This window comes from Scyliorhinus canicula, chromosome 12 (genome assembly GCF_902713615.1).
Source record: "Scyliorhinus canicula chromosome 12, sScyCan1.1, whole genome shotgun sequence".
Lineage (NCBI taxonomy): Eukaryota > Metazoa > Chordata > Chondrichthyes > Carcharhiniformes > Scyliorhinidae > Scyliorhinus > Scyliorhinus canicula.
In genome coordinates, this window is record NC_052157.1 from 17,735,466 (window position 1) to 17,747,823 (window position 12,358).

The following is a 12,358-nucleotide window of genomic DNA, read 5'->3' on the forward strand; positions in this document are numbered from 1 at the left end:
CCCAGCAGGGGCGGGTTGCACAACAGGAACAAGAAAACACAAAAGGTTGTCGGAAATGCACAGTGGGTCTATCAGCCTCTGTGAAGGGACAGGAATCAGGTCAGCATTTCAGGTGTGGACCCTCAGACTGACCGGTTGCAGGAAGGAAAACTTTCTGTACTTTAAGATTTCATAAGAACAATAAGAAATAGGTCCAAGTGTAGACCACGTGGACCTTCAAGGCTGATCCACTATGCCTGATCTTCGACCTTCACTCCACTTTCCCAGACTAGCTCCATAACCTTCACTTCCCTTTGTATCAGTCAAATGCATCGGTCCCAAACTTGAATATATTCAGCAACTGAGCATTCACAACCCTCCAAATTAGAGAATTCCAAAGATTCACAGCCCTTTGTGTAAAGAAATTTCTCCTCGTCTCTGCCTGAAAGGGCCAACCCCTTATCCTGGGAAAATGACAGCCAGTGCGGTTTCTTTTTGATCAGTGCGACTATGACGCTTTCAGATTTTTAAAAAAGCTGCCTTCAAGTGTTCTCAGACAGAACAAAGGGATGGAAGGAGCGAAGAAGCAACAAAGGAAGGTGATAAAAATATTGAAAAGGATGAAACAGACAAGGGGAGGAAGGAATCAAAGGGAGGTAGAATAAAGAAGGAAGAGGAGAGAAAATGGCGAGAAGACAGTCCCCTTTAAATTGTAATGAAAGAGTTAATGTTTGGGAGACATGTTGTTCATTTGGCAAAGGATTAACAAACATCATTTGCTGCTGCTTTGAAACTCAAAACCTCTTTAAAAAAAACGAGTCTCCTGGTCTGGAAGGAGACAATAAAGTAATCATTTCTGATTTACACTCAGTCTTCTCCAGATGAAATACCGGCGGCTGCAGAGGAACACATGGTTACCACTGCTGATTATCACTGAGGCTCTGCTCCTTTGCACTCAGTAATGTCTTTGATTCAGTTCCTGTGGAAAGGCTGGTACTAAAAGTGAAAGACATGTGAATTGATGGAAATATGTTACAATGGAGACCTAATAGTTTGGTTAATAGAACCCAGATGAAGCAGTGTAGAGTTAGCTCTTGGTAACTTGTTAAAGGTGAAGTTCTTTTGGATCAACCTGTTGGTATATTGGGGGTACTGGTGGTGGTGTGGGGAGGGGCGGGGGGGGGGGGGTGGGGGGGGGGGGGTGGTGGTGTTGATGGTATAGGAGCAAATCCTGGGGTGAGGGGGTGTGGCTGGCAAGGGATGTGATTTGCACATACTGTCATTCCTGATCTTCTTGTTGCTCTTGGTGCTCTCCCTCAGTGCATAGAAACAATGTATGGTGCAAATGGAGGCCATTCAGCCTGCGTGCACTAGTGCCTCATCCTCTACCAGCCCTTTCAGACAGTGGCTGGGATTTTCCCGTCCTGTCGTGGCGGGACCCACCAAGGGAGATTCAGTGACCCAGCCAAAAGCCGATTGATTTTTGGCGGACCGGGTGATCCTGGCAGTGGACTGACCCACGCAGACACGGGGAGAACGTGCAGACTCCCTGTGTCTGCGTGGGTTTCCTCCGTGTGCTCCGGTTTCCTCCCACAAGTTCTGAAAGGCGTGCTCGTTAGGTGAATTGGACATTCTAAATTCTCCCTCTGTGTACCCAAACAGGCACCGTAGTGGGCTCTCACCACCTTCTGGATGAAAATCTTTTTCCTCAATTTCTCCCTAATGCCCCCGGTTTTGATCTCTCTGTTAAGAGAAATGAGTCCTTCGCATCCATTCTATCAAGGCTCCTAATAATTTTCACATTTAAATCACCCCTCAGCCTCCTGTGTTCTGAAGAAAATGACTCCATAGTCCTCCATTTCCATAGCTAAAAGGTGTCATTCTTGGCCCCAATTAAAACACCCAAAACACTTTTTCTTGCAATGTTTCCTAATTTATAACTTACTGATCTCTCAGTGTTGATCTTGACTGTTGGAACAGCATCTCAAGGTGATAAAACAAATGTGTCCAGATTCTCCGATCTTGAGACTAAGTGTTGATGCTGGTTACATAGATCATAGATCATAGATCATAGATCATAGAATGTACAGTGCAGAAGGAGGCCATTCAGCCCATCGAGTCTGCACCGGCTCTTGGAAAGAGCACCCTACCCGAGGTCAACACCTCCACCTTATCCCCATAACCCAGTAACCCCACCCAACACTAAGGGCAATTTTGAACACTAAGGGCAATTTATCACGGCCAATCCATCTAACCCGCACATCTTTGGACTGTGGGAGGAAACCGGAGTACCCGGAGGAAACCCACGTCATCCGAAGGTGCTTGTCAGGCGACACGCATCCCTTCGATCACCCCCTGGACCCGGGGCACCTTGGCTATGGTGGCAAACCTTGCTGCCCGGGCACCCTGGTCGGCTCGGTCCACATTGAAATGGATGTGTTGTGCCGACTGGGTATATAGGTCTCCATGACGGCACGGATGCACCTGTGCACTGAGCTCTGTGAGATCCTGGACAGGTCACCACTCGGCCCCTGGAAGGACCCCGTGGTTTAAAGGTTCAGGGTGACCGTCAACTTGACGGCCACCGGGAGTAGGTGTCCTCCCTCATTCCCCTGCGATGCCAGGTGTGCCATGATCGGTCAGATATATCGCACTGTCTCCCTGCTCAATCGGAGTCTTCGACAACATGCTCGCTGTGGTATGTCCTCGAATGGCAGGTGCTGCTGGTACATGCGAGATCTAATGTGGCACCTCTTTTGCATCCCATCCTCTCCTCCTCTGCCTGTTGGGAGGCCGGCTCTCCATCCTCAGCAGCTGCTTCCAATTCCTCTGGGGCAATCTCTGCTCCTGCAGTGTCCTCCTCCTCAAGCAACTCTAGCTAAAACAGCCGCAGGGGATCCTCCAGGGCTTCAGCGATGAGGAGGAAGGCCACCATTGTTGGTTGAATTCCAATATCCATTTTCTGCAGGGGGTGAAAGGCCGTCAATTTAGCATGGTGCGTACCCCCTTGCCTAACCAGGTCCAACGGGCTACATGATGGCCTGGTTGGCATTGTAGAGGACTCCTACTCTGCATGCACACCCCCATAATGTTTTTGTCAGATGGCCTGATTTCTATTACAAGAACACATGTAGTTAAAGCTATAAACAATTTATTAACATTAACTGTGGGTGAAACCTATACAAAATAACAGTTGAATAACAGTATAGACATGCACAAGGAACCATTCTCCCAGCTTCCTAGTCAGTCTTTGAAGTCAACTGTTTCTAACATTCACTTATGTACTAATGAGACTCCTAGTGGTCAGTCAGAGAATTACAACACAACGATGATATCACCACACCCCCCCATCCCTGCACCCTTGGCCCCGTCGGTGCCCAGCACTATGGGGGCCTCTGGCACTGGTACCGGTCCCTTCTGCCAGGCGTGCCATCAGCTGGAAAGGCCCTTGCCGGCAGTACGCTCCACGGCCCCTGTCCCTGTAGGGACCCATTAGAGCAGCACGGTAGCACAATTGGATAGCACTGTGGCTTCACAGCACTAGGGTCCCAGGTTCAATTCCCCGCTGGGTCACTGTCTGTGCGGAGTTTTCACGTTTTCCCCGTGTCTGCGTGGATTTCCTCCGGGTGCTCCGGTTTCCTCCCACAGTCCAAAGACATGCAGGTTAGGTGGATAGGCCATGATAAATTGCCCTTAGTAACCAAAAAGGTTTAGGAGGGGTTATTGTGTTGCGGGGATGGGGTGGACGTGAGGGCTTAAATGGGTCAGTGCAGACTCGATGGGCCGAATGGCCTCCTTCTGCACTGTATATTCTATGTTCCATTACTACTGTGGCCATTGCCGTTGGGCGATTGTGTGATTCCCTGCCAGCGGATGGTGGCTGGTTGAGGGGTGGTAGGTGGAGGGTGGGGAGTGGTGGCTGGAGTGTGTGGGTGGTTCGGGTGGAGGCATCCATACGGCCGGTGGCACTCTGCAGAACTAGAGCCCAAAGTGGATGATCAGTGGGGGGGGGTCGCAACAAGATGGCTGCCTTGCAGGCCGCGGCAATGGCGGCCTGTACCTGGACTCTGCCGCAATTCCGTGGGGGGTTACCCTGGCCCCACGGCCTGACCCCCCTCCCCCCTGCCAGCCCTGGCAGAGGCCCCCCCCCTCCCCCCGCAGCAAGCCCTGTCATACCAGTGTCAGGATCGACAGGCACAGTCGTGCTTCTCCGTGTCCTCCCTCTCCTCTCTCCCTCATCAGTCACCACACATGTTTCTTGATTTTGAAAAGCACAAGTGAACCTTGCCGTCCGGAATTCCCCCCAGTGGAGGCAGAGAATTGCGGAGGCTCCGGAGAATACTGGGTCGGGCCTGCTAATGATATGCAAATGGCGTTTACTGTACGTGTGGAGTGCAACACATTAACGCTCGCCAGAGAATTGCGATTTGGCGTGAACCTGGCGCCCGCCACGATTTCGGCGTCTAAACCAATTCTCCGCCCATTCGCGTTTCGTGATTCCGGCCTCGGCTGACGAAGAATCCCGCCCATGATGTTGTTTTGACATTTCTGAAGCAGAAATCTGAGCCAGCAGAATTGTATCTTAGGGCCGTTCTTATTGAGATATACAAGATAATGAGTAGTGTAAAGGAGACAAGACATCTGCATACTTTAGAGAAAAAACTGAATACTGAACTGGGATATGAAAGCTCAGGAGACCTGAGAACGTGAATTAAAATGGCAGTGTATTTTCAGCTAAAAGAAAATGAAATGAAAAATGAAAATCGCTTATTGTTACGAGTAGGCTTCAAATGAAGTTACTGTGAAAAGCCCCTAGTCGTCACATTCCGGCGCCTGTTCGGGGAGGCTTTTACAGGAATCGAACCGTGCTGCTGGCTTGCCTTGGTCTGCTTTCAAAGCCAGCGATTTAGCCCAGTGAGCTAAACAGCCCCTTGAAAAGGCTGCTAAGTGGCATCCAGCACATAGATCCAAACCAGGACTACCGATCATGCCGGTCACAATCTGGGCCAGCTTTTAAAGGTTGATTCTATGAGCCCCAGTTGATGGGCGGAAGCCCGTATTCTATGAGACCCACGGGGAGACCATAAGACCATAAAACATAGGAGCAGAATTAGGCCACACGGCCCATCGCGTCTGCTCCGCCATTCAATCATGGCTGATATTTTTCTCTTCCCCATTCTCCTGCCTTTTCCCCATAACCCCTCATCCCCTTATTAATTAAGAACCTATGTATCTCTGTCTTAAAGACACTCAGCGATTTGGCCTCCACAGCCTTCTGCGGCAAAGTGTTCCGCATGTTCACCACCCTCCGGCTGAAGAAATTCCTTCTCATCTCTGTTTTAAAGGGTCATCCCTTCAGTCTGTCATGGGAGTGTCCCCTTAAGATATGTTTTTGTCTTATCACATGGCTGCAGTGATGTCATTGTGTGGGTGGAGCTGGGCTGTGGCTCTGAGAGTTGGTTTTACTTTTGCTTTGAGTTTCATCTGCTTTTGTTCTGCACAGGTTAAAATAAGTTTTTTTTCTCTATCTGTATTTTAAAAGCTGTTTCAGACTGCTTGATAACTTGAAAAGAAATAATTGTTTTCTGAAAAAATTCAAACGGCTGTTTTGGAAAGGAAACAGGAGCATCCATACCAGGTCTTGAGTGGCATGTGCTGGGCCACCCCATTGAAAAGCGTTTTCTGGTTTATGGAATCTTGTTATTAAATTGGAACAGCTAAAGGGAGAATTTATTAAGGGTTATACATAGAACACTGTAGCTGTGTGGGACATTTAATGTTGGCAGTTGATGAAAATGCTTCCTGTGTGTTTTTAAAAATGTTAACTAAATTCGTAGAATAAACTTTGTTTTTGATTAAAAGTGCTGAAGGCCTCTGTTGAATAACAGCTGAGAGGCAGGCCTTTGTGCTCATCATAACTAAAATCGATAAACAGTTGTAGGTCAGGTGAACTCTGCGATATACTTTGGAGTTTTCTAAATCCTGGCCCGTAACAAGTCTGAGATTGTGCCCTCTGGTTCTAGTTTTTCATGCTAGTGGAAACATCCTCTCCACTCATTCCAGGCCTCACAGTATCCTGTTAGTTTCAATATGTTCAATATCATCTTTCTAAACTCCAACGAGTACAGAGCCAGAGTCCTCAACTGTTCCTCATAGGATAAGCTCTTCATTCCGGGGATTATTCTAATGAAATTCCTCTGGGCCCTTTCCAAGGCTAGCACATCCTTCCTTAGATACTGGTCCCAAAACTGCTCACAATACTCCAAATGGGGTCTGAACGGAGCCTTATACAGCATCACAAGTACATCCCTGCTCATGTATTCTAGCCCTCTTGACATGAATGCTAACATTGCATTTGCCTTCCTAACTGCCGACTGAACCTACGCGTTAACCTTCAGAGAATCTTGAAGAAGGACTCCCAAGTTCCTCTGTGCTTCTGATTTCCTAAGGATTTCTGCATTTAGAAAATAGTCTATGCCTCCTTTCCTCCTTCTAAAGTGCATAACCTCACACTTGTTCACATTGTATTCCATTTGGCACTTCTTTGCCCACTCTCCTGGCCTGTCCAAGCCATTCTGCAGTCCCCTTGCTTCCTCAATACTACCAGTCCCTCTACATATCTTTGTATCATCTGCAAATTTAGCAAAAGTGTCAGTTCCTTCTTCCAGATCATTAATGTATATTATGGAAAGTTGTGGTCTCAGCACCGACCCCTGAGGTACACCACTAGTCACCGGCTGCCATCCTGAAAAAGACTCCTTTATCCCCTCTCACTGCCTTCTGCCAGTCAGCCAATCCTCTATCCATGCTAGTATCTTACCCTGAACACCATGGGCTCTTAACGTATTTAACAATCTCCTATGCGGCACCTTGTCAAAGGCCTTCTGGAAAGCTAAATACATCACGTCCACTGATTCTCCTTTGTCTAACTTTCTTGTTACCTCCTCAAAGAACTCTGACAGATTTGTCAGGCATGACCACCCCTTGACGAAGCCGTGCTGACTCAGACCTATTTTATCATGCACTTCCAAGTACTCCACGATCTCATCTTTAATAATGGACTCCAAAATCTTGCCAATAACCGAAGCCAGCCTAGCCTATAATTTCCCGTCTTCTGCCTCCCTCCCTTCATGAACAGCGGTGTTACATTAGCTACTTTCCAGTGTTCTGGGACACTCTCTGCCTCCAGTGACCCCTGAAAGATCACCACCAATGCCTCCACAATCTCCTCAGCTATCTCTTTTAGAACCTGGGGTGGTTGTCCATCCAGTCCAGGTGATTTATCTACCTTCAGACCTTTCAGTTTCCCCAGAACCTTCTCCTTTGTGATGGCCACTACACTCACCTCTGCCCCTGATTCTCTTAGAGCTCTGGCATCCCACTGGTGTCTTCCACTGTGAAGACTGATGCAAAGTAACTATTCAGTTTCTCTATCATTTCTTTGTTTCCTATAATTGCTTCTCCAGCCTCATTTCCCAATGGTCCAATGTCTATTTTTGCCTCTTTCTTCCCTTTTATATATGGAAAAAAAATCTTCCTCTCTTCTTTTATATTACTGGCTTCATTTTCTCCCCCCTTATTGCTTTTTAGTTGTCCTCTGCTCGCTGTTAAAGGCTTCCCAATCCTCTGGCTTCCCACCAATCCTCACCACTTTGTATGCTTTATGCTGTCCTTGACCTCCCTTGTCAGCCATGGATGCGTTGTCCTCCCCTTAGCATGTTTCCTCCCCCTTGGGATGAATTTCTGTTGTGCCTCCCGAATAACCCCCAAATTCCCCTGCCATTGCTGTTCCACTCTTCCCTGCTAGGCTCCCTTTCCAATCAACTGGGGCTGGTTTAGCACACTGGGCTAAATCACTGGCTACCAAGGCAGGTCAGTAGCACGGTTCAATTCCCGGACCAGCCTCCCTGAACAGGCGCCGGAATGTGGCGACTAGGGGCTTTTCACAGTAACTTCATTGAAGCCTACTCGTGACAATAAGCGATTTTCATCTTTCATTTTCATTTCAACTCTGGCCAGCTCCTCCCTCATGTCTTTGTAGTTACCCTTATTTAATTGTAGTATCGTTACATTTGATTCCAGCTTCTCCCTCTCAAACTACAGGGTAACTTCTATCATATTGTAGTCACTGCTCCCTAAGGGTTCCTTCACCATAGGTTCCCTAATCAAGTCTGCTTCATTACACATCACCAAATCCAGAATTGCCTGTTCCCTAGTAGGCTCTGTCAGAAGCTGCTCCAAAAAACATCTCTTAGACATTCCACAAATTCCTTTTCTTGGCATCCACTACCAATCAGTTTGTCCTCGTGGGTCTCGTGAGGGTTGTTACATGGGGGAAATTGTCAGTTTATCTGGATGGTTAAAGTAAGATGGGCTGAATGGCCTCCCCAATCAATAACATTTGTTTGTTTTAGACGGTGCACTGGTCGCGAGAGAAGTGGAAAAGGAGAGCTGAGAGAGGAAATTGTTCCATCAGGGCAGTTACGAAGGCTAAAAATGGGACACCAAACATTTAATTTAAAAAGCAGTGTGTCTGCTTCACTCTGAACACCCTACTACATTCGCAGGACAAGCAAGAAGACAAGCAGAAATGTGCACTTGTATTTTGTTTTAAGTAGAACGGCAGGTAAATAGTCGCCACTGCCAATCATTGATGCACTCGGTTAACACTGATATTCAGAGGATGGACCATGGGCTATTTATTGAGCAGGTGATTGTCAAGGGGAGAGGAAGAGAGACAAAAAAAAGTGTACGATTCTTGGATGCTATAATCAGATTAACCAGGCAACAAAACCAATGAGAAGGTCAACATTACCATCTTACACAGCACAGGGTTTAAAGGTGCAGGAAACAGATGTTCCCCTGTATCAGCGTTACACAAATAAAGGCAGAATGGGTCCTTGTTTGTTTTCGCAAATCATGTGTAATTCATTCTCTAAAGTAACAGTGAACATATGTTTGGTTTAACATGACCAAAGCAATCCTTTCCTTGCCTCCCCTCCCTCCCTCCCCAAGCTCCGCCCCCCCCCCCCCCCATACCCACTGCATTTTGCTCTGATTCAGTTATTTAGCCAGCAGTCAAATCTCTTTCATGTCACTGATTAATCATTTGATAGCTTTGACCTCTCCACCAGCTGCTCCAAGTTGGGCAGTGGTGATACGGAGCTACCTCAGTCATCTGAGCAATTTGGGTAAAGTGGGGGAGGCGGGAGGGGGGGTGATGGAGGCTTGGTTGCGGAGGGTGAGGGGGTTTGCAGATGGGGCTGACAGGAGAAACCATCAGCCAGGTTCCCTGCTCCGGATCACAGTACAGTAACCCATGTTTGGGAGAGCAAATGCCCAGGCATCTCAGGAACTATGCTGTGAGACCCCTTTAAGGACGTTTGGTGTTTTTAAGCAAGTGACATTTAAGTCAGTGACTGCAGCCTTCAGATGGAGTCACAATCCAATCTCACACCTGTACATTTTTGAAGGAGTCTCAATGCAGGTCCCTGAGAAACCTCAAGACAGAGAAAATTCCTGAGTTAATAATATTCTGCGGTTTCACAATGATCATTTATTTTATTCGCCCCTTTCTCCGTGAAGGTGCCAACTGTCGCTGATGATTGTACTCCACAGGAAATGGCAAACCTCTGCTACCGACAGCGGCTGCAGTGTGTACCATCTGCAAGATGCTCTGCAGCCATTCACCAAGGCTCCTTCCAAATCCGTGACCGCTACCAGCTGGAAGGACAAGAGCAGCAGATACATGGGAACATACCACCTTCCCCTCCAAGCAACACACACCAGCCTGACTTGGAAATATATTGCTGTTCCTTCACTGTCACTGGGTCAAAATTCAGCGACTTCCTCCCTAACAGCGCAGAGGGGGTACCTACACAATGGCGAAGACAGCCGTTCAAGAAGGAGGCTGACCATTAGCTTCTCAAGGCCAGTTCGGGATGGGCAACAAATCCTGACCTCGCCACCCACGCCCACGTCCCCTGAAAGAATACAACAAAAGTGCCCATTTATGGATGAGCCTTGGAGGGAAATTGAAACCAAGGGAGAGCATCACACTCTGAGCTGCTACCCACACACCCCCCCACCCCCTCCCGCCCCCCCCTCCCCCCCACCCCAGCCCGCGCAACGTTTTGCACCTATGCACACAGGTGACCGGGAGCAAGTGTCATGTTAGGTAGCCTCAGAAATCGGACAGTGTCTGTGTTCCTGTTCAGAATCCAATGCATCCTGTTGGAAATGTTTAGAGATGACACAACCGGGATTGATATAGTGTCCCAAAATACAATAGAACATAGAACAGTACAGCACAGAACAGGCCCTTCGGCCCTCAATGTTGTGCCGAGCCATGATCACCCTACTCAAACCCACGAATCCACCTTATATCCGTAACCCAACAACCCCCCCTTATCCTTACTTTTATTAGGACACTACGGGCAATTTAGCATGGCCAATCCACCTAACCCGCACATCTTTGGACTGTGGGAGGAAACCGGAGCACCCGGAGGAAACCCACGCACACAGGGGGAGGACGTGCAGACTCCACACAGACAGTGACCCAGCCGGGAATCGAACCTGGGACCCTGGAGCTGTGAAGCATTTATGCTAACCACCATGCTACCCTGCTGCCCCTGAATAGAGTCCAATAAAGTCCCATGGTTGCATCAGATGGACACGATCAGCCTGTCGGGTGCCCGTGGTGTTCTGGTGGACCGTCGCAGTGGAGCCGGTGATGTCGGGCCGATGGTCGTCCTTGCCTCCGGGAGCGTCGGTCGTAGATGTGTCTCCGTACCCCGGGCCGGTGGTGGAGACGCTGTGATAGGGGAAGAGGGGGTCTATGCGCTGGGTCGTGGGTCACAGGGGGCGCTGGGGGGAATTGGGGTTGGGGGGGAGGTGTTGATGGAAGGGGAGAAGGCCGCACGCCGGCGGGCGCCAGGTCCCGAAGCGAGACCGTATCCTGCCGACCGTCGGGATACTCCACGTACGCATACTGCGGGTTGACGTTGAGTAACTGGACTCGCTCAACCAACGGGTCGGACTTGTGCACCCGCACATGCTTCCGGAGCAAGATGGGCCCGGGGGTGGCCAGCCAGGTCGGGAGAGGGGATCCTGAGGACGACTTCCTAGGGAAAACAAGAAGACGTTCATGAGGTGTTTGATTAGTGGTGGTACAGATGAGAGACCGGATTGAATGGAGGGCGTCGGGGATGACCTCTTGCCAACAGGGGATAGGGAGATCTCTGGACCATAGGGTCAGCAGGATGGTCTTCCAGATGGTGCCATTCTCCCGCTCGACCTGACCGTTACCCCGTGGGTTATAACTGGGCGTCCTGCTAGAGGCTATGCCCCTGCTGAGCAGGAATTGACGCAGTTCGTCACTCATAAAGGAGGACCCCCGGTCGCTGTGGATGTACGCGGGTAACCGAACAGGGAGAAGATGGATAGGAGGGCCTTTATGATGGTTGTTGTGGTCATGTCGGGACAGGGGATGGCGAAAGGGAAGCGGGAGCACTCATCAATAACACTCAAGAAATATGTGTTGCGGATGTTGGAGGGGAGGGGACCCTTGAAGTCTCTACTGAGACATTCGAAGGGGCGGGACGCCTTGATCATATGCGCTCGTTCGAGGTGGTAGAAGTGCGGTTTGCACTTGGCGCAGACGTGGCAGTCCCTGGTGACGGTCCTGACTTCCTCAACCGAGAAGGGCAGGTTGCGGGTCTTGATAAAGTGGTAAAAACGGATGGCAGAGGTCCGTGTGGAGGGAGCGGAGGCGGTCAATCTGCGTGCTGGCACAGGTACCGCGGGATAGGGCATCGGGAGGCTCGTTGAGCTTCCCATGATGATACAAGATATCGTAGTTGTACGTGGACAACTCGATCCACCACCGCAAGATCTTGTCGTTCTTGATCTTGCCCCTCTGTGCATTATCGAACATGAAAGCTACTGACCGTTGGTCTGTGAGGAGGGTAAACCTCCTGCCGGCCAGATAGTGCCTCCAATATCGCACAGCTTCAACTATGGCCTGTGCCTCCTTTTCCACCGAGGAGTGGCGGATTTCTGAAGTGTGGAGGGTCCGGGAGAAGAAGGCCACGGGTCTGCCCCCTTGGTTCAGGGTGACCGCCAGAGCTACGTCAGATGCGTCGCTCTCGACCTGGAATGGGAGGGACTCATCGATAGCATGCATCGTGGCCTTTGCGATATCCGCTTTGATGCGGCTATAGGCCTGGCAGGCCTCCATCGACAGGGGAAAGGAGGTGGACTGGATGAGGGGTCGGGCTTTGTCGGCGTAGTTGGGGAACCACTGGGCGTAACAGGAGAAGAAGCCCAGGCAGCGTTTGAGGGATTTGAGGGTGTTGGGGAGAGGGAGTTCCATCAGGGG

At 49.6% G+C, this 12,358-nt stretch overlaps 1 long non-coding RNA gene across 1 annotated transcript; it reads left to right on the plus strand.

The window, feature by feature from the left end:
* Positions 1-455: 455 nt before the first annotated feature.
* LOC119974756 lies at positions 456-8,884 on the plus strand. Its single transcript, XR_005462570.1, has 2 exons — positions 456-578; positions 8,394-8,884. It is a non-coding gene; the product is annotated as an uncharacterized LOC119974756 (long non-coding RNA).
* Positions 8,885-12,358: the final 3,474 nt, after the last annotated feature.